Below are 23,275 nucleotides of genomic sequence, written 5' to 3'. Positions count from 1 at the left end.
GCCCTCTCCCCACACTGGACGTTCTACACAACGCCCACTGTTTTAAAAAGGCCCAAAACATCATAAAAGACACCTCACATCCTGGCCACTCCCTGTTCGAACTGTTGCCCTCAGGCAGACGGTACAGGGCAATCAGAGCAAGGACTAATAGACTCAAACACAGTTGTTATCCAACTGCAATAACACATCTGAATACTACAAAAAAAATGTCCATCACGCCACTCTTGTGTTAATCTATGCACGGTCTGAAGCATGTGTGTGGGAATGTATGTGAATGTTTTACTGTTACATCTTATTAGTATTTTAAGTATTCTATCTATTTTATTTATTGAATTTTATTGTTTTATTTATATTTTGATATTGCTAGGGATGATGCAATGATCGGGGACCATTCTTCATTTCGTTGTTCTCGTGACAATGACAATAAAGTTTCTGATTCTGATTCTGAACTCATGATGGTGTTTAGAGATGTCCACCAGAGCACAACAAAGAGTCTCTTGCAGATTAAACCCAGGCGATAAGGTCCATACCAAGTACTCCTAATGACGCCAACAGTTTGCAAAATCGCTGAGAGGCCCTTTTGGATCCACCAGAGCCATTGCAAAAAAGTGGAAGTGAGTGACAGCATAACCTAAAAGACACCACCACCCCGACTCTTTGGTGATCTACAGGTGAAGGGAGGGCTGATTGGGTATATCCCGCCTTCTACTTCTCACCTGTAGTCTACTCACCAGAGAAATCGGTGTGTCTGGTCATCATGAAGATTATTCTGTTTACCACCTTGGCCCTGCTGCTTACAGCATGGACTCTGATGCACTTAATGGATCAAGAAGCCAACTTGTATAGAAGGACATGGACATATGACAATTCACACCTGGTCGAAGTGACACAGGACCACATCCATCCCTGGATGAACAACGCCTGATACAGATATATATGCTCACACATGCCTACTACAACGCAGCATGCTATATTATATGGCAAACCTATGAATATGACTCAAGTGACATGCGCAGCAAGCTTTGCCAATCTAGATTATCAATATTCAGGAATTGTCCTAACCACAGCGACCCCCTGACTATGGGACTATCGTTTTGGGCTGTTTTTAAATGCATCGACCACCATCAACAAAGAGCAACTTCTCCTCACACTTGTCCAGCTGTCAAACTCTGAAAGAGTTACAGTTTCACCACTGAGCACTTTGAATGGTTATTCTTTTATTTAAAAGCACTTATTCTAGCTGCATCATCAATACGACAAAAACTGTGACTTCAACAAAAATGTATCTAAAAATATTTAGGGGGAAATGTTCCTACACCCCTCATGTAAACGTTACACCTCCAAAAGGGAGAAATAATCAGAATAAGGCGTAATCATTGTCTTGATAATAATGACCATGAAAATGAAACTAGGCCTACCTTTAGTTCAGCACACTCAGTGTTGCATAAAGACATGCGAACATGCAATCATCCATTCTGGAGCCTACTTTTAAAAAGAGCGAGCTGTTTATTCTGGCTGAGTAGCAAACAGAACCAACCATGAAAACCTAAACTGGGAAAACACTCGGAAACCTTGAACACTGGGAATATGGAGACACAGGGGGTAGGTGAACAGGCACTCTGACAAAGGACAGAGGAAAACAGAGACAATATATATAAGACAAGAAGTAACACAGACACCCTTTTCGGTGACAAAAAAGAGAAAATATCCAGTGAAAGGCAGTTCTCTTGGAAAAACTGCCTTATTGATGTCAACGGTCAGAGAAAAATGTCTGATAGGAAGGCAACCGTAGCTCATACAACCATTTGTTGCAACCAAAGAATGCAGAAGAGCGTTTTGGTCAGCTAAGAACAGGAAATTGAAGCTACAGTTCTCAAAATTTGACATGAGAAGATTGGATAAATGTTGCCTGGTCTGATGAGTCTTGATTTCTGCTCTGACATGCAGATGGTCGGGTCAGAATTTGGCATAAATAGCATGAAAGGATGGATCCATGCTGCCTTATGTCAGCTGTGCAGACTAGTGGTGGTGGTGTCACTGTGGGGGGGAGGGGCGGTATTTTCTTGCTGAAACGTTACATAGTGAGTGTGTGTGTGTGTGTGTGTGTGTGTGTGTGTGTGTGAGAGAGAGAGAGAGAGAGAACAACTTGAAACAAACTGCAGCAATAAGGGCAAACTAGTGCACAGTTATGTTTACGTGAGCGTTATTTTGTATGCATTTGTACAGTTCCATAACTGTGAGAATACATTGATAGCATTTAACTCTAGTAACAGGCATTTGTACCAGTAAGCATGAAAAAGTAGGGAAAAGAACTAGTATGTAAGCACTGACTAGTACTGTAAAGTATATGTGTATATAGGTCAATCGTGGCTCAAGAGTTCGCAGTTCATCCTGTAATTGGAAGGTTGCCAGATTGAGCCCCGCCTCCGACAGTCTCGGTCGTTGTGTCCCGGGGCAAGACACTTCACCCGTTGCCTACTGGTGGTGGTCAGAGGGCCCGGTGGCGCCAGTGTCCGGCAGCCTCGCCTCTGTCAGTGCGCCCCAGGGCAGCTGTGGCTACAATGTAGCTGCCATCACCAGTGTGTGAATGTGTGAATGACTGAATGTAGTGTAAAGCTCTTTGGGGTCCTTGGGGACTAAGTAAAGCGCTGTACAAGTACAGGCCATTTACTGTGCATGTGTTTATGCTCAAGTGTATGAATAAATTAGTCAGTTTTAAACAGTTGCAATTTAAACAGTAGAAGAGTGGCACTATATTTATATATTTATAAAGAATTTCAAACAACAATTAATTGATGCTCAAAGCAGGTTTATTTAATTAATATCCAGATTTCCAATTAGTTCCGAATTGATTCAGCAGCAAATTACATCACCAGTCACTTCAAGGCTGTATGTATTATTGTAAGGTAGACCCTACAATAATACATACAGAGAACCCAACAATCATATGACCCCCTATGAGCAAGCACTTTGGCGACAGTGGGAAGGAAAAACTCCCTTTTTACAGGAAGAAACCTCCGGCAGAACCAGGCTCAGGTCGGGGCGGCCATCTGCTGCGACCGGTTGGGGTGAGAGACTGAAGACGTTTGTTGTAGGTCTGATTGAAGGACTGATGTGATGGTAAGTTGTCTGCTGCTCCGCTTTGAATATTGAGAGATTAGTTGATGGATTTCAAGCCAAATTGTGCCCAAGTTTAAGACCACATTCATTGCTTTTTTTTGTTGATGTTATTGTTTTGGGCTTTTTTTCCACAAGAATTTCTAGCTCCCCTAGAATTCTGGCCACCCAAACGATGATTGCTGCTGAGAGAACACAAGGTTTTGTCCCCCTGTACTATCCATGTCAGTGCAGGGGGTTCTCCTTGAGAGGCCAGGGTGGAAAAAGGGATGCTTCAGAACCTCCGAGGGTGTTATGCGCAGATTTGCATCCAAGGCCAACATTTCTTTGATTAGCCTTACAAATAATGTTTGGCCATTTTCCGGTCCTCGCCTAACTTTCAGCAGTTTTTCGAGGTCATCGAGACACTTAAGTTTTATATATCGAGTTTCCTTTGATCGATAATGTGTCTCGTATTGAAATTGTTCTTGGGTCTTAAATGTCCAGCGCTGTTTGTTGTAGTTATCCTCGATGAAGTAGCAGTCAGTGTACAAGCCAGACTCTAGGAGATGATCTGGTAGCTGACCCTGGGTTTCAATTATGAATTTTAAAACATCATAATCGTCTTCCCCAGGATAGAGAGGCACCCCTGTAGCAAGCTCCACAGCTACCAGCCCCAGAGACCACATGTCGATTGCTTCGTCGTATGGAATGCCAAGCATAACCTCAGGTGCACAATAACCAATTGTCCCCACACGGTCACCAGGAATCACTGCAGAAGCAGGACATGCGAGGCCAAAGTCTATGAGTTTGACTTTGACGGGAGACTCACTGTGGTTCAGCACCATGATGTTTCCAGGTTTGAGGTCAGCATGCACTATTCCCACAGAACCCAGGTGGAACAGAGCATTTGCAAGCTGATGCAAAATTGGCCTGAGTTCTCTCATTGGGAGACCTCGGTTATTCCGGTCCCCAATGTAGTCCCACAGGCTTTGGTCAAGCAATTCGAAATTCAAGCAAATGCGCTGTCCATCGAGGAAATAGTCGTTCCATTCCACAATGTTGCACCTGTCTGGATCCAAGCGTCGTAGCTGCTCCAGGATGAAAATTTCCAGTTTTGCCTGGAGCAGAATTTCAGGGTCGCTCTTGTTGACTTTAATAGCAACGGTTTTGTTGTTTTTTGTATCGCGACATCTGGTTACAACACCAAAGCCTCCTTCTCCAAGGAAGGCCTCTACCACGTGGTGATCTCCTAAAATGGTCCCTTCCGTTATTTGAAGATCATCTTCAGAGGCAGATGGGTTGGCTGAGGTGTTGATGTCTCCTTTTTGAGGAAATTCAACTGAGTTTTGGAAACTGCAGCTGAATTTTTGCGATCCATGACTTTTCCAGCTTGAAGGCTGCTGAGAGAGCACAAGGAGTTCTCCCCCTGTACTATTCATGTCAGTGCAGGGGGTTCTCCTTGAGAGGCCAGGGTGGAAAAAGGGATGCTTCAGAACCTCCGAGGGTGTTATGCGCTGATTTGCATCCAAGGCCAACATTTCTTTGATTAGCCTTACAAATAATGTTTGGCCATTTTCCAGTCCTCGCCTAACTTTCAGCAGTTTTTCGAGGTCATCGAGACACTTAAGTTTTATCGATCGAGTTTCCTTGGATCGATAATCTGTCTCGTATTGAAATTGTTCTGGGGTCTTAAATGTCCAGCGCTGTTCCTTGTGGTTATCCTCGATGAAATAGCTGTCAGTGTACAAGCCAGACTCTAGGAGATGATCTGGTAGCTGACCCTGGGTTTCAATTATGAATTTCAAAACGTCATAATCGTCTTCCCCAGGATAGAGAGGCACCCCTGTAGCAAGCTCCACAGCTACCAGCCCTAGAGACCACATGTCAATTGCTTCATCATATGGAGTGCCAAGCATAATCTCAGGTGCACAATAACCAATTGTCCCCACACAGTCACCAGGAATCACTGCAGAGGTGTTACATGCGATGCCAAAGTCTATAAGTTTGACTCTGACTTGAGACTCACTGCGGTTCACAACCATGATGTTGACAGGTTTGAGGTCAGCATGCACTATTCCCACAGAACCCAGGTGGAATAGAGCATTTGCGAGCTGATTCAAAATTGGCCTGATTTCTCTCATTGGGAGACCTCGGTTATTCCGGTCCCCTATGTAGTCTGACAGGCTTTGGTCGAGGAGTTCAAAATTCAGGCAAATGCGCTCTCCATCGAGGAAATAGCCGTTCCATTCGACGATGTTGCACCTGTCTGGATCCAAGCGTCGTAGCTGCTCCAGGATGAAAATTTCCAGTTTTGCCTGGAGCAGAATTTCAGGGTCGCTCTTGTTGACTTTAACAGCAACAGTTTTGTTGTTTTTTGTATCGCGACATCTGGTTACAACACCAAAGCTTCCTTCTCCAAGGAAAGCCTCCACCATGTGGTGATCTCCCAAAATGGTCCCTTTAGATATTCCAAGCTCATCTGAGCCGAAGGCTGGGTTGGCTGACATGGTGTAATGTGTCTGTTTGCGCTGTGAATTGGTGAGAAACAAAACTGAACTTGTTTTGGTTTCTCTCGTAAATTGCTCTCAAAGCTTCTCAAAAGGGTTTTAGTTGCTGCAGGTCAACGTCCGTTAAGCATAAAGTAACAGGTGAGCGCTTCTATTTATAGGTTTTGGATCAAAGCAAAGTTATGACGTCAGAAAGGATCAAAGCAAAGTTATCACGTCACAAGCGATCGAAGCGATTCTAATATGTGCGCATGCGCACATATGAGAAGCGATCGAAGCGATTCTAATATGTGTGCATGCGCACATATGAGAAGCGATCGAAGGGATTCTAATATGTGCGCATGCGCACACACGTGCTTGTTTGTGTAATATTGTTCACACTAAACTTGACCCTAATCCATTTAATATCAGTCAATCAAAGAAAATGTTAGTTTTGGAAAATTTTAAAATGACATAACTGACAGTTAAAACATTTTTTGTTCATGTATTTGTATTTGTATTGTCTTCGGAATTTTTTTTTGCATACCATGTCAAGCTTTTCTGTATATAGTCATGTCGTAGATTTCGGAGCAAACAAGAAATTGAATTGGATTTTAATATTGCAGTGCTTGGATTTCGGATTTGGTGCTTAAAACTTCTTGAAACTGTAACCGTATTTCATTCACCACAAAGAACTATCTGATTGAATAGTTTTCTTATCAGATAGAGAAATAAAACGAGTCGCAAAGTCTAAAAGCAACATTTCTCTGCCTGGGCTGTACCTCTGCACGTTAGTCTGTTTCAGTGTGTGACCCCCCACCCCCTCCCTGATCAGTCGGGGGTGAGTGCGCTAATGTGCCTGGAGGCCGTTTTAATGAGTGTTTGCTGGAAAACGAAAAATACAAGAAGGATTTGTACGTTTTCACAACGGGGGAGTTTGCGTAAGTACTAGTAAATAATTTTCTCGAGTGTGTACGTTACACATGTTATTTGTTTAAAATTGGTATTATTATTTTGCTAGCTAGCAAACTCGCGGGATAAAGGATTGAAGTGCACTCAGTGCGATACAATACGGTGGCGCTATTCTAACAGTTAGTTATTGCAGGGTAACTTGTAGAATATGCTGTGAATTGAACCAAGATTACACAGCAGTAGCAGTAATACGAGTTACTTCCCTCAAGTGAAAGCGTTAAACGTTAGCCCGATGCTTAACTAGCCAACGTCAGGCTTTCTGATTGAAGGCTAAAAGCGACGTTGTCACCAAGTAAACAGAATATTGATGATATTTTTGTGTATCGCTGCAGCCTTTTCAAGTATTAACCTGGTGTCTTTGGGAACAGCTTAGGGGGAAATGACGGTAATATGACTGAACCATATGGGAAGAAAGAATAGGCACTTTTTGTGCTAGCGAAGTTTCCTCGCTTTCATTCAAAATCTGTTTATCATTAAACAATTGAAACATAATGGCTTCGAGCTGACATTGAGGCCTGTGGGGCACTATCAGCCACTGAGACAGTAGACAAGTGACTATTTCACACTTTAAGGCTGCCTGTTTATTTAAGGGAGATGAACAGTACATTCTAACTGTACATAATAATATCAATGATGATAGATTAAATAAATGGGTTTTTGAAAGACGCTTGTGCATTTTTAAAGTCTAAAGTGTTGAATTGATCTGAGTATGTCATGTGTTCAAAGCCTCTCCCAGTCAGTGCTGTTCTCTATGCCTGTCTTACTCTACATGATGTTATTAGCACAAACACTTTAAAGGTGATAATTAGGTCTACAACAATAATACAGACTGCAATGTAGTTAAGCGTCTTACAGTTAGTTTTGAATGAATGAACTTAAAAAACAACACAAGCAAAGATCTGTCTCCTCCTGTTTTTTGTGTCACATAAGAAAGAAGCATCAATATCTGATGAGAAGACTTATTAATTTGGCCTTTCACGTGGTCTTACTCAGGTGATGCGAAGTGAAATATGCATCCTTTTTATGGTAATGTGCTGGAAAATGTTGAAAATGGACATTAAACGTGCTTACAAAGTGCTTGAATTTGACCCTGAAAGGTGTATGAAGCCAGAAAAAGTCACACTTGGAGTAAAAACCTCTCATAGCAAGTTAATCATATTCAATTGATTTGATGCTTTCAGCACAAAATTTAGCCACACAGTCAGGACAGCGTCTGATTTACCTTCATCGGTAAACGTGTTTATGCAGTACATAGTAACAGTGTGGCTGAGTCCTCTGGTTCAAATCAGTTCCAGTACATTTGGAGATGTAAGTCTTAACCTTTCACATGCATCGGGAAGGAAAAAACATTTAATCTTCACAGTACTGCCGAAGTGCAGCGATACATTGTGAAGTGCACATTTGCATTTCTCATACAGTACCGAGCAAAAGTCTTGAACCACCCCCTTATTTTTTCGTGTTTTGCCAGGTCAGTCTGTGTTAACGGTGTTATTAACTGCATTCTTCAACTAAAGAAGTGAGAACAAATGATGTGGGCTTTTGTTTTTTTGCAATAGGCTGCAAGTAAATGTGTACAGATACAATTTAAAATTGGTTCTTTGTTAAGTTTTGTGGTCCTTTCCGTGACTTAGGTGTCTGTTTATGTTTGAATGTTTCAGAGATTAGTGTGAAGGGTCTTAACAGACAAAAAGTGGTCAAATACAAGCCCTGGATTAAAAATCAGAAACACTTTAAAAAGCCTGGAGAGCTATTCCTTAATACCACGTTAAAGATTACAGGGAAGTCCGGATCCCTGGAAGCAAATGAGGGATGGCTCAAGACTTTTTCACAGTGCTGTACATGTCATGTTCCCTGTTTTATAGCTCAGCTCAAACTGACACGTTCTCACTAACTGCTTCTCATTTTCTCCACAGTAAACTTTGACCACTTCCAGATACTGCGGGCCATCGGGAAAGGAAGCTTTGGAAAGGTAATGCAGCCTCCATTTTTCACGCCACTTGTATATTGTTTGCCCTTAATTACCCACCACGGTCGTCATCTCTAAAGAATCAGTGCAAGCGAAGCGAAATGTGCTGGGATTACACTTTAGTTCTCGTGTGCTGCTGTTATTTAATAACAGTTATAAATGCAGCTGATGTAATTATTTCTATAAAGTCAGTTAGAGGAGAGCCGATTTCTATTTCATCTCACTCAATCTAGGTGGGAATTTTGACCCCACGTCTCAATTTAATTACACAGCAGCAAAATTCTGCGGCTCTATTTGTCATCGCGCTCAACGGTTGGGCTGAAGGCAGGAGGAGAACTTAGTGTGTGTGTGATACACAATTGGGGCTGCAGAGATTGGAATAGTTTACCTTCATTTTAAATATCACTGCCCTGTGCACATTGTCGGCTTTAAAATTCAAACTTAAAGAGTTTGTAAGTAAACTGGCTGAGATGAGACAGACGATGCACCGGGTCCTCGTCTGAGTGCTGGCTTTCAGTTGTGCTGTCTCTCTTGCCCAGCCATGCACACACAGACACTGTGCTACACTTACACAGTGAGACAGATGCTCACAGAGACGTCCAGATACATTTTGTCCTTGCTGGAGGTCATCTTGTGTTTTTTGGCCCACTGTGGCCTCACACCGAGCTCCTGCTGTTTTTTGAACACTTTAACAGCACCAGTCTTTAGCTTCCTGTTGAACACACTTCAGTGGGGGAGGTGTTATTATTAGTGGTAAATGATTTGTGTATTTGTTGGATGCACCTCAGAGTAGGGCTGGGCGATATGACCCAAAATTCATATCTCGATGTTTTTTAGCTGGATGGCGATATAAGATATATATCTCGATTTTTTTTTTTTTAAAGTTTTAAGTTTTAAGTTAAGAACAAAAAGAGAGTTCTAGTCACACTGTGTCCCAGATGTCACATGGGCACTTTTATTTACATACAGCAAACCCGGCCTTCCAGTGGGTGGTCGACCCCTCGTGCACAGCTCAGGAGTCTAAACGACCCAGCAGTTATGGACATGTGTGTTTTTGGTGTGCTGTCCCTCCTTCTCCCTGCTTGCAGGTGTGTGTGTGTGTGTGTGTGTGTGTGTGTGTGTATGCCGGCGTTTCTGAGAGCACCTGTTTACAGGCACCTTCAGGCCTGGTGGGTGTGGCCCTGCCAGGTGGTTGGCCACACCTGAAGACCATCACACAGCTGATCAAGCCTTGTCGGAGGAGCTACTTAAGAATGCGGTGGCGCTCTCTCTGACGCTGGATCATTGCGTGACTTCACGTTAGTCTCTCGGCCAGTCAGTACGGATAGTCTGCCGCATTGTATGTGTCTTACGGCTGCCTGTTTGTTATCTCCCCAGGAGAAGCGTGGAGACGAGAGGGCAGCGAGCACGGGGTGCTCAGACACTGAGGAGCGGAGACAAGGAACACTAGCACTGGGAAGAGGACATTTCACGGGAGTCGGGAACGCACTGCGGATTTATTGTTATTTTCCATTCACTGTAAATAAACGCACTGCTTGCATTCAGAGCTCCGTGCCTGGCTCCTCCTTCCTCACATCCCCACGGTTGACGCTGGACAACCGTGACAAATAGCTGTTCTTAGATTCATTATTAGTTCAACATTGACAAATAGTAGTTGACTAATATCAGGAGCCAAAAAGAAAACAAAAAACAAACTAAATAAATATTTCAGACGCTGAAAATAAATTATTACGGTCGTTTAAATTTGCTGTCAGCAAGTTAGGTCTAATACATGTAGTCAATCTAATGAATCAATATTACATGTAAAAAGTACAGAACTGAAAATAAAACTAAAATATAACGGTAAATGAACTGGTTCTTGTATAAAACTTTTCTACTCTCTACAACTTGCCTCATTCATGCACTCACTTTTTTCTATGCTTTTTCTCTGTAAGTGCTTTCTATCTAACATTAATACGCATTCATCCTCCCGATGGATGCATCGGAGAGCAACTTGGGGTTAGCATCTTGCCCAAGGATATTTGGCATGCAGGCTGGAGCAGAGGGGGATTGAACCAGCAACTTTCTGATTAGTAAGTTTCCTGCTCTACCTGAGCTACAGACACCCCAATTTGTGGTGTTTTGGAAACAACCAGTGGCGTGTCCAGCGGGGTGGCCTGGGGGGGCACAGGCCACCCCCCCAACCAGACTGGCCACCCCGAAGCTAAAACAATAAAATTCAATGAAATATCAAATGTATGATTATGTTTTCACAGTGAAGCTCTGATATCCGAGTGTGAGTGAATGCAGCATCGGCTTCTGCATTATGAGCATCATGTTAGCAAAGGTAGGAGAGCCAAGCACAAAAGACGGCACCGCAGAAAACAATGTTTTGGCGAAAGATTAACAGGTTAACATAGCTGGACTGGCCATCGGGCATACCGGGCATTTGCCCGGTGGGCTGATGACTTTTTCTTTTTGTAACGGCATGAACAATGAGACGTGGTGGATTGGCCAGATGCTGGCCGATGTGTAAAAATAACTTCTTCTCTCATTCTCTCCCCCTCCCTCTCCTGTTTCTACTTCAATCATGAAACTGATCAATGATCAGCTGATCGGCTTTTCTCTCTTGTTTGTTTATCGCCCACTTTGCGCCAGAAACAGGAAACCAGCGGATGTCGCGCTAAACAACAGCAGCACATTTAAGCTTGATCAGCTGTTGTTAGAATTTATTTAATATTAATTTCTAGTATCAGCTGATGTTTGCTGGAGCCACAGCTGTAAAGCTGCTGGTCATGATGTCGGTTTGTATATCTGGTGAGAGGGAATCATGAAGATGAAACCAGGAGATGTCCTTACTGAATCATCAGAGCTGAACAGTGATGGAGAAACAGGTTTACCTTTTAGGTGACATGAATGAGTTGAAGGGAAGTTATGAACTGTTTCTGAGAGACAAATAACACCAGCATCCTTTTCTAAGTAGCTGACAGCTGGTAACTGTGCAGGGGCGGGTCTAGGAAAGTTTTGCCAGGGGGGCCAGGTAGGGCTTTAATAGGGAAAGGGGGGCACAAGGAAATACTTTTCTTTCTTATTCTCATTTCAAATATTTAGCTTTTATTAAATAATTATCTGAATCTTGCGAACAAAGTTTTTATCTGACGTAAAATGTATAGAAATCATACATATACCAAAAAGACAGTGTACATCACTGTCACAACAGCGTTTGTTTTCATTCAAAGGCTTTATGGCTTTAATACCTGGTGGGCTGGTCTGTAGTGAAAATGCCCAATTTTTCGTCCCAGTCCAGCCCTGCAGGTTCATACTGGCAGTGTCACCATGCCAGCTGACTGTATTTCATCATCAGCCAGTGTTGTTCTTTATACATCAATATTACCAAAGTTTACCATAAGGCAGCATAGAAAGTATTTACTTGCTTTCAGGTTTTATTCAAATGTTAGTCTTCCTGTTTCAAAATCAAACAACAGTTTGTAAGAAGATTATCTTCTTTTTTTAATAGACAGATAAAGTTTTGCATTGGCATTGGCTAATTTGCCAATTGTATGTTAAAATGTTCGTATTTTAATATTAAAAAATGTTTTTGCCCAAAACATATGTGCACTACATGTCAGTAAAAATACTATGCAAATATTGATGTCCTTGACTGCTGAATAAACACTGACTGATTGTATCTCTTGTACTTTATCAACGCAGTATCTAAAAACTTTGCACCGTAGTGGTTAAAATCTCATTCTAATAAGAGTTAAAAGCGCATTCGGTTATTAGGTTTATAGGGTTATTGAATTATGGTTAACGGTTGGTAGAATTTTTTTTTAACATTATCTGCCAATTAAATCTGCCACCCTTCTCCAAATCTGTGCCCCTACCTGGCCCCCCCAACAAAAATTTTCTAGACACGCCACTGGAAACAACACGTTCTCATCCCAACAGGTAACGATGCTATGTGACAAATCATCAGTATGTGTAAATGTGTTTTTTGTTCTAATCATGAATCGCTTTGTAAAACAAGACCTGATAGGGTTAAGGTTAAAGTTACGGTTAGAGTTAATGTTAGGGATAGGGCTGGAATGGACGGCTGGAGCCTCTCCTCCAAGTGTGTGTTACTGCCGCGAACAGCATTCTGTTGTATTCTGTTGTATGCGTTTCTCTGTAAGCGCTTCGAGCCTGTACTTTTTTTGCTTTAACTGAGTAATGAAGTTGAATCAGTACTTTAACTTTCACTGGAACAATAGTATTTTTACTTCTACTTAAGAATGTCTGATCTTTTGCCAACTCTGGCTGTCTCTCAGTCTTGGAATACCCACTTGTTGTCCAGCGGTGTCCTGGGAATATGGGAACTAGACAGACTGGGGAAACAATGGGAGGAGACACAAAGATGGAATCACTTTTACCATCTTTTATGTATTTGCTGGTCGTTGTGGGCGGGTGGGTGTATGGGGGCGCAGGGTGCCGCCGGTGCGTCGAGCCACCTGGGGGGGGCTCTTCAACTGGTGGGGGAGATGGTCACATCTTGCAGGAGCTTTCCTCTCTTCAGGAACTCTCTGCAGGAGGGGGAGATACAGGAGAGGTGGAGGAAGATCTCAGCCTGGGCGTCTATTGTCTTATGTAGTCTGGAAGATGAGTGGATGGTGGGGTGGGTGCAGTTTTCTCTGTGGTGGGGTTGGGTGGACTGTCCCGGGCTCTGTGCGGCCGGGCAGCGCTGCTGCACTGGGCCCCGGCCCGGATGGGCCTGGGCCCCCTTTCCCTGGCGGGTCGCGGAGTATGGGGGTGCCTACTGGGGTCAGCGGGGGAGCTGGCCCCAGGGAGGGGGTCACTTGCCCCTCCCTTCCTTCCCTCCCCATCTCCAGCTGCCTCCCTCTTCCTGCTCCACCACAACCACCCACACATGCAGGGACTTGGAGTAGGGGTGTGTCACTAGGGTGCACAGGAGGCATCCCCCCCTCTGTCCCCTTCTGGCTGCCTCTGCCTCAATTTTATCTCACAACTTAGACATTCACATTACTCACACTCTCATTACACATACATATAGGATCTTGGGGGTGGGCACGCTGCACGGAATCCAAGTTACCATCAGGGTGTACACCTCACCCCTGGCGTCGTTGCCCACCTCTCAATTTTAAATACACGTAGACATTGAGGGCTAGCAGGAGGGACCATGCACTTACCTGCTGCTCTCTGGCAGGTAGCTCCATGCCATCCTGGGTTTTAAATGCACCTTAGAACACATCGGGCGTGTTCAGGGTGATATCACAGCATGTTTAAAAAGGCTGTTTCTGTGCTCTTCTCTCGCTTACGGCCATACCACCCTGAACTCGTCTGATCTCGGAAGCTAAGCAGGGTCGGGCCTGGTCAGTACTTGGATGGGAGACCGCCTGGGAATACCAGGCGCTGTAAGCTTTTGCACTTCCACACACAAAGTGCAGAGAGCGCTGCTGCTCATGTTTATGCTCACAGGCATGAAAAGTTAGATTTCTGGGTAATAAAATCTTTTTTCTATCTTTTTAACATGAGAATATTATATTTCCATCTTGTCTTAAACAGTAATCAGATTAATGATGAGATAAAAGTAGAACAAGGAAAGAATAGGCAATGTATCTCACGTTTAAACAAAATTGATGTTTTCTGAAAATCTCACACAGATAAACATTTACAGGAAATTACTTTTCCTTCAAAACAAACATCAAAGAGTTTGTTGTTTTCTTTATTGATTGTACTTGAGTAGAAGCTATAATGGAAAATTTCTATTATTCTCATTCAAAGTGTTTAAGTTCTTAAAAGCATATGCTTTGTTCTGACAGTATAATAGACTGTTCAGTGGAAGTTTCTAAACTAGATGAACTTATTTCAGCCCCAGTAGTTGAAGAAGACAACTCCCTATTGCATGAATAATATACCACTGAAATTTATAAAACAGCTTTCAAAAACAAGTTTGAATTTATTTTGGATTTTCTCAAATGCACACAGTGCCAAAAGCATACACACAGTCAAATCTTTTCATGTGAGGTGCTGAAGGTTCTGCACCTCATAACTCAACAAGCCCTATTAACTTCTCATTAGTGATCATGGCCGACTACAAGTGTTAGTTTCTCTTCGCAGCGTAAAAAGGATCAGCTTGAAAGCACTTGTTGGATTGACCAATATTTAGAACAACAGAAAGTCCAAGGAACTCACTGTAAACCATTTTAAGCCATTTTTATACACTTACAGATTCGGTTTAAATAATCGTTTGTAATTACAAGTTGTTTGGATATGTTACCACTTGGCCAAGGACTGGAAGAAGACCAAAGAGTCCCCCTTAGATCAGTGGGAATTTGTTATTACTGTGAACTGAGGATCCCAACCCCTTCTGGAAAGACAGCTTTCTGGGCAGACTAGACTATGACTGAGCTATATGTCCACAATGACAACAGTATGTTTGGCGTATCAAAGGTGATCCTTTGAAAACTGAGAACACTGTACCAGATGTTAAGCCTGGTGGTGGTAGGATCATGCTCCGGGGCTGATTTGCCGGATGGAATAATGAAGGAGGAGGACTAGTAAAGTGAGTTTACAATCAACCATTGAAACTGATCATCAGAAATAGAAAACTTCTATATTTAGTGCTACTCCAAATCCTCAACCTCGACTTATTAGTAAAAGAAAACAAATTTCATAATATAATATGTTCTGATGACATTCAGTTGGATCTGATTTACACATCAGAGGCTTGGTCAAGTAAATGAACATGAAATATACAGAATAAAAAACTGCATGAGAAAATATTCAATACATGACTTTCCGTGAAGCCGTGCTGTCACAACCATCAGATGACACTGCATCAGAATTTTCGCTAACCACTTTCTTCTTTTCATGACCACAACTCAGCACCTTATGAGTGTTTGCAGCTTGGTAATGCACCGTGTGCCAAAACTGTGAACAACTGAATCTGTTCTGAGAGCAGAAGAAACTTCTATGAATGCAATAACTCTAGATGTTATCACACTAACTACATATGTTATAATGCAATCTTTGTGTAATTTAAGGTTATAAATGGCAGTTTTTGGTTACTTTTGAGTTTACCTTCATTAATTTCACTTTTACAAACTGCTTATTTTGCCTTGTTTGAGTTCATTCTTTTCAGAACAACAGTACAAATAAGAATTTACAGTTATTATTTCATTCTGACTGTATTTTTGATAAACAAACATACACACACACACACCACGTACACACACACACAAAGCTAGACTACACAGTCAAAAAATTCCAGAAATCTCTCAAATCTCAAAATTTGCTGTCAGTGTTGCTGTTCTTTATTTTGCATTCACTCCAAGAACCCCTTTCCATAGCAAATACCACATGCTGTCATATAATTTTGGCTGTCATGCTGCATTCCCCCCCAATAGGAAATTGAAGTTGTGTTTTATTTACATTTTTCCTTAGAAGATGCCGTTTTTACTGTTTCTTCTTGCACTAAAGGTGATTTTCAAAACTGGTATGTAGTTTGGCGTCCGCATTTCTGACCCAAACTGAAACGAGACTCAGTGAGGGTTTGATGTCATCTTAAATCAATCACGTGATTTGGATGCTTTGTCTGTAGACTCTAGAGGGTGATACGTTCTCAGTTTATTGCTTCACACCAGACAGCCTCCTGTAATTCAGAAAGCAACTTTAATGCTTCAATACAAATGAAGAAGATAATTATCTTCTTCATTTGTAATAGCAGCCAGATGCTGCTAATGAACTGCACTTGATTAACTGTTTATCAGCAAGTGTGAGCACCTTTACGAAAGCATAATATTTGACAGTTAACACAATTATCATAATCTTCCCAGGAATCATGTCCCAGAAAATTCACGCCAAGGTCAAACTGTGCAATGGTCAGAAAAAGCCCAAAAATCCAAGATTATATGTCAGACTCTACAGGCCTCAGTTGGCATGTTAAATATTAAAGTCCATGACAGTACAATTAGAAAAAGGTTGAAGGCTTGGTTGGAAGGGTTGCAAAGAGAAAGTCTGCATGGATGCAAGTTTGGTAGTAAAGTTGCAATCTCATACCAGCTGTCAACATATAAACACATAAATAAATGTCAGAAACTTCAATGATGTGAAGAAACAATGTAAAGAAGAGTGAGCCAAACATCCTTGTGAAACACTGATAGTCATACAGAAACAATTTGGTGACACTATTGCTGCTAAAAGGTAAATGACTGAATCCTGGAGTGTTCTTAGTTTTTCAGAGTATGCAATAGATTTCTATGAAAACAATCTTTTCCACATGACTGTATGGTTTGTTTGTTTTCTTCTGACTGTGCTATGAGGATTAAGTTATGAATCTCTTAAGAGTGCAGCAGCAGCTTGAGAATGCTGCTTGGTTAATGGGGACGTCTTAAAAGACCTGGTCAAATGTCTTACTGGAAATGTTTGATATCTTCAGTCAGCTCAGTGCAGGTTTCCCCAACCTGTGTTTGAATTCAGACTTTACATGACAGCATTGACTTGCTGCTGAATTAAAAAAAAACTAGTTCAAGGTGTCCTGCATATATAATACAGTGGTCCCTTGCTATAACGCGGCCTCGCTGTGTCGCAGTTTGGTTTTTGCAATTTTACATGCTTTTTTTTTTTTTTTTTTTTTTTTTTTACAGCGCATTGTGTTCTGCGTCTTGATCAGCTGTCAAATTTACTTAAATCTTCGATCGCTAGCAGTGTGACACTGAAGTGCTGTACTGTATGTTTGTAAGTTTTCTCACCAACAAACACAATAATTTGATTTCATTCTGTAATACTGGACTTATTTTCTACGAAGGTTTTAACTGTGATTGCAGCCATTCCCCAACTCTCTGTGAATGGTACTCATGGCTGTTGATCAGTCGGCTGTGATCAGTGGTTGTTGATCAATGGTCATGAGAATGTGCATAATGATGATGGAACTGACCTCCCAGCCCGTTGTTCCTTCAGTCGGCTGGTTTCAGTCATTATGCAAATGTACTGTTTATAAGATTGAGGAAACCTGCAGTCAGCTGAGACTGAAGATGTCAAGGCTCGGCTGTGTGGCAGGCAGGAGGAGGACCCAAAATGCAAAACTCACACACACGGGGATGAACTCAAAAAGCAGCTTTATTGCTGACCAAAGATAATAGGAGATACAAAACTAAACTGGGAAAAACTAACATAAAGCTCACCAGGAAACACGGGGGAATCACACACAGCATGAGGGACGACGTCACGCTGAACAGAGGGAGACGCAGACAGAAATACACAGAGGGTTAACGAGGAAAGTGGGAACACAGGTGACACTGATAATCATAACGAGACAGGGCGGGGTGAACTGAACATGACATGTACGGGCGTGAGAGTCACAAGGTAAACAGGAAGTGCACAGAGGTTCAGACAGGAGAAGAGAGAGCACGGGGAGAACTTAGACATAATGGGCAGGGGAAGCATGGAATAAAACATAAGGAGAGACGAGGGCTCACAGATACACAGAGGGGCACACAGGGGGTAAAAGCCATGAAGGGAAAACACTTAGGGAACAACACAACAGGGCAACTCAGAAAACATGGCCTAAGCAAGGAACAAAATACAAACATACAAGGAAACTAAGAACACTGGGCCAACATGGCCCAGGACCATGACAGAAGAAGTCACTTGGATGAGTGACGAAACGTTTCTCCCACAAATTGCTACGTCCAGATGAACAGAATCAACTTTTGGAGGTTCCCTGTGCTTTGTTTGGCCTATTGTCATAGCGGGAGGGGACGTGGCCCCCCCTCACGTGACATCACGCTCCAAAGCCCTATAAGATGTCTGGCTCCGCCTCTGCTCAGTCGGCTAGTGCCTGAGCTCGGATCATAGCAAAATTAGGGGGAATTTAGGACTGTGCGCTATGTGCTTCGAATATTGTGTGTAGTTTTTTGTTTTATATAGTTGTCAGTCAGGCAACTAACTATGAAACAAATTACACTCCAAAAGACCCCGGGCTTCTGAAACAACAACCCGGGCTTAAGCCCAGTAAGCCACCTCCCGCTCCGCTGATTTCGTGAACACAGCAGAACTGAGGCAAGTGAACTAAGAGGTTATTTATTATTAATGACTGAACAGGGACGGCCAGTTTTCTCCCTAATATTATAATGCTAATGTATATCAGAGAGCTGTTAATAGAACTGAGTCTGTTAATAGAATTAAAAGCATATTAAAAACAAAAATGTAACTTTGTTGGAGTCATTTCAAATTGAGAGACATGGTCATCATTAACTAGGGATGCAATGATACACAAAATTCACGGTTCGGTTCGATACTTTGGTGTCACAGTTCGATATTTTTTCAATGCAAAAAGAGAGTTTATTACAGAGAAATGGCTCTTTCCAAAATAAAAGCTATACTATACGCTTCTTCTGGGCTATATTCTCAGCAGCATATTAAACATATCAGGTCCCCATAAGGAGAATCCTGTGCTAACGGCTGTCTAAATGACTCAGGTAAAGTTTGTAGCATGCGTGCTTGTTGTTTTTGTCTGCTTCCACTTGTCTTTGCACTAGGATGATGTCGGCGTAAATGTGCAGTCATATTCATTGTGTTCCCACTAGTGCTGTCAGCGTTAACCTTGTTAAAATGACATTAACGCCATAACGCTGCAAATCTCCGTTAACGAGTTACCGTGGATCGACCCGTGCGTGGGGCTGGACGGCGTCAAAATGTTAACACGCTAACTGCGCTAACGCACTAGTTCCCACCAATTGAGCATTGCGTGGCACATCCGACATACTGTTTTACTTTTGTCCATGATGCGCTTACCATCTGGGTCATGCTTCACATGAAAACCGAGATAGTTCCAAACGCCAGATCTCAATGACGGTGGGGGAGGTTCAATTTCGGGTAGCGTGAGGCAGTTGCCATGTTGCAACGAGCTGAGCTTCAGTCTTGCTAGCTTGCGCTGCGCTCAGTGGATCTACACTCGACAGTGCAGCCTAGGCGGAGTAGTCGAACACAGATCCACTGAGTGCTCAACACAGACAGCATCGTCAGAAGAAAAGTTGATAAAATAAATTAAAAATGTTGAATTGTTCGATACATATGCATACCGAACCGAAAACACTGTATCGAATGGTTCAATATCAATACGAGTATTGTTGCACCCCTATCATTAACATCACAGGGTGCTTTGCATAGAAACACATAAACAAGCACCAAATACAGAGCCATTTATTCTTTTTGTTCTCAAAGACAAAAGTGGACGAAAGAGAGACAAAATTGTGGCTCCACAAGTATAATTATAATGTAAAATAGACAATATTGATGTAAACGATATTGTCACATCTCATATCTCGTATAAAAATATATCGATATATTTAAAAGCTCGATATATCGCCCAGCCCTACTGCTGAAAGTTCTTTGTTAGTTGTCTCTGCTTATTCCCACACATGGAGCAGATAGAAATCCAATGCAGTCCAGATGAACTCCAGCACTAACTCAGACCTCAGCACTAAGACAAAATCTGTAGCTCCTCTCTTCATCAATGATTTTAAAACCAGTGAGTGTTTGTGGTTTTACAAGAGCTTTGTTTTAAGTATAAAAAAATTCTCTGGAGCAGCAACTTGGTTTTTTTTGTAGATTATTTATTGAATGCTGAAAGACAAGCAATGTCTGTGATCTGAGAGAACAGGATGAACAGCCGGTTAGAAAAAAATGTCAGAATGTAATGTTTACTTATGCAAGTGAGACAAGAAAGTCAAAAGTTCTTTCAATAACTCTTGTGATTGTGGTATTATTCCACATTCACTTACAAACAATTCTTCCATATTTCCTTAATAATAATATTCCCATTATTGTTTATGCAAACTTTACAAAGTCTTAAGAATTCCAAATCTGAAGAAATCCAAAGCAACATCATGAAACAATGATAGAAAGATCACAGTGAGTACAGAGCAGCTCTCAAATCAACAGCAGCATTCGAAGTGTACAGGTTGAAGAACATGGCCGATTTTCACACATGCAATTTCAATATGCTTCTTTATCTTTACGCCTTCGTATTTTCTTTTGTCATTTTGCAGTTTGCAGTGCAAAAGCTCCATCTCTTCAGAGCTTCTATAAAGATTGTCATTTTTATAAACACGTTGTTCTTCTTTACAAATATCTTTGACCTTTTTAAAAGTGCTAAAGATGAAGGTGTTTCTTTTTTTTTTATCTTTACCATTAACATCTTTGATCTTCCGGTCTTCTATTAGTTTATCACATGACTCTTCTGTTTCGATGATATGCTGGTCTATGAAGTGTTTAACACGTTCGTCATCACTTTCTTGTGTTGATCTTCTAGAAGAAACAGACGACATTTTTGTGTCTGGTTCGATGATACGCTGATTTTTGACCTTCTTAACATGTTCGTAATCCACACAGAGCACAGTGACAGAGAGCACCACCAGCAAGAAAATGGAGAGCTTCATATTTCTATTTTGAAGACAAAAAAAGAACACTGATAAGAGTAAGTAAAGTAGTCAGTTTGTTTGTTTCTGAAACGTTTTACCATTTGAACATGCTTACACATTAAAACACATTTAAAATACACATTTAATACAACAAACTGGATGATCCCAGTTGGATGAACCAAAACAACAACTGGTAAAGATGTATTACTTTTACCTGTTTCTTCAGTTAGCAGAGTGATTTGTTGTGCAGTGCAGTGTTTGGTGGGAGTCGGCTCTCTGACGCAGGGATCAATGAAGATCTTCAGGGAAGGAAATTCTCTGAAATGTCAGATTAATTGCTATAAGTTAATAAACTAAATGGTTGAATGAACAGCAGCTGCATGTAAGATCAGTTTGAATGAAGATATTTGTTTAAACAGAAATTATGTAAAGTTGACTGTATATGATACATGCAAGTAAAATATGAAAAATAGTAATGTTAGGAAAGTAAACAGTCAACATGCATCTAAAAGCTGACATGTTTTTTGGAACAAACGAAGTGAAGCAGCCAAATACTTGTGAGCAATTTGGAGGATCCGCCCACCTGCTGCACCTGAACCAGTTGACTGGCACTCTAATTTCCTAGCTCCAGGTTTTACTTCCACTGTATTATTCTGTCTGGTGTGTTTCTGCCATGTCTGCCTCATCTATTGGAGCTCACAATAGAAACTTCAAATATTTAGGTGTTGAGGTCAGTTGGCCTGTTTACGATGTTGACAACAGCAAATAGAACTTTTTTAAAACTTTGTTTTTCTCTACTTGTGTTACAAAAGATTACAAGATAACATATTATATTCATTATAATTATAATTTAAGTTTAAATAAAGTTTTAATTTCTTTATATTTTTTATTATATTAGTAATGAGGTTTGTTTAGCTTTGCACCAAAATAGATTGTAGAAATAGGCTTTACAATGCACTCAAGTACATTTTAGAGATTTTATTTTCCTCACTTTTGAGTAAAGAAGTTGAATCTCAAAGTTTACTAGACTAATTTTAACCCAAGCACATGTACTTGTACTTAAATGATAAAAATATGTGTTTTACCACATCTGCACTCATGAGAAATTGGACAAACTAACATCTTTTTAAATATAAAAATTGTTTTTAATACTCGGATGAAAAAGTTAATCGTGACCTGAAGTTTTATTACAAGTAAAAGGTTATGCAAAAGTAAAGAGACATAAAATCAAAGTTAAAATATAACAAGTCTAAAGACTGACCTGTGTCAAGCTGAGGATCACTCAAAAAGGACCACGAAAGAAAGCCAAGGGACAAGAGTAAAAAAGATCAGTGATTTCCATGTCAGCCCTTTTTATACTACACAACTGCCTTAGCCATAAATAGATTCAGCGCACATAGCAGCAGCTTAGCAACCACATTTCCTGTCAACTTTGCGTCTTTGAGCCCATATATGGCATATATACATCAACATGAAGCGCTACACAAACATGACTACAAAAAAAAAAATTTATAAGCTGTTTGTCTGCACAGCCAAATATGTAAAGATATGAGTCTCTGTCTGTGTACAGTTTTACACATGTTTGGTTTAATACTTAATAGCAAAAGGTCATGAACTGTTAATTAATGCACCAAACATAATAAATATTACATGAAGTTGATTAACTCATTCACTGCCATTGACGTCTATAGACGTCAATAGCAGTGAATGAGTCAATGGGTTTAACTCATTCACTGCCAATGGCTGGCAGTGAATGAGTTAATAAAAATGTTCCTTGTAATTATGTTACTTTAATTTTACAGGAAATGTGTACTACCCATTTTTTTTGTGAATGTAGTGGCGTAAAGTTCCCATCTGGTCAGCTGGTCAAAATAGAACATGTTTGCAAAAGTGCTCTGATGTTTTTGGAGATGTTGCTAGCTCAGCTAACAGTCAGCTGACAGAGTGCACCGAGCTCACAGCTCCAGTGTTCCAGCTAAAATGTTAACCAGTTAGATTTGTGTGTTCCACATGTTGCATTTAAGAGTTTTGTGACATTTAGCGTGTTTGGAGTCTATAGTTAGTGTGCAGTTAGTGTGTAGTGCAGTTGTTGTTTTGTTTGTCAGTTATACTGATGAATGTCACAGTTGCTCAAAAAAGCCACCAAAGGCAGACTGCAGTGTAAATGCTAGTGGTGTGTTTGACAAGAATCTGGCGATACAATATGTATCACAATACAGGGGAGACGATACGATATATTGCGATACTAAAAGCCAGATGATATTTGTGTTTGTGTCAATTGTAGGAAAACTCGCAGTAAACAGTCTAAACTCTTAAATGTGTGACATGAGCAATCTCAACTAAAATAGAGGGAT

The 23,275-nt window shown here is 41.2% G+C and overlaps 1 long non-coding RNA gene and 1 pseudogene across 1 annotated transcript; both read left to right on the top strand.

Annotated features, from left to right (window-relative positions):
- The first annotated feature begins 8,428 nt into the window (after window positions 1–8,428).
- LOC146547990 (uncharacterized) lies at window positions 8,429–10,069 on the top strand. Its single transcript, XR_014890762.1, has 2 exons — window positions 8,429–8,526; window positions 9,901–10,069. It is a non-coding gene; the product is annotated as an uncharacterized LOC146547990 (long non-coding RNA).
- Window positions 10,070–13,808: 3,739 nt separating this feature from the next.
- Window positions 13,809–13,917, top strand: LOC146547989 (5S ribosomal RNA; annotated as a pseudogene).
- The last annotated feature ends 9,358 nt before the right edge of the window (window positions 13,918–23,275 follow it).

The sequence above is a fragment of the Mchenga conophoros genome, linkage group LG23 (genome assembly GCF_057382185.1).
Source record: "Mchenga conophoros isolate Kocher_MC1m ecotype Shallow Benthic linkage group LG23, M_conophoros_male_GT1.1, whole genome shotgun sequence".
NCBI lineage: Eukaryota > Metazoa > Chordata > Actinopteri > Cichliformes > Cichlidae > Mchenga > Mchenga conophoros.
This window is presented reverse-complemented; position numbering and strand designations above follow the sequence as displayed.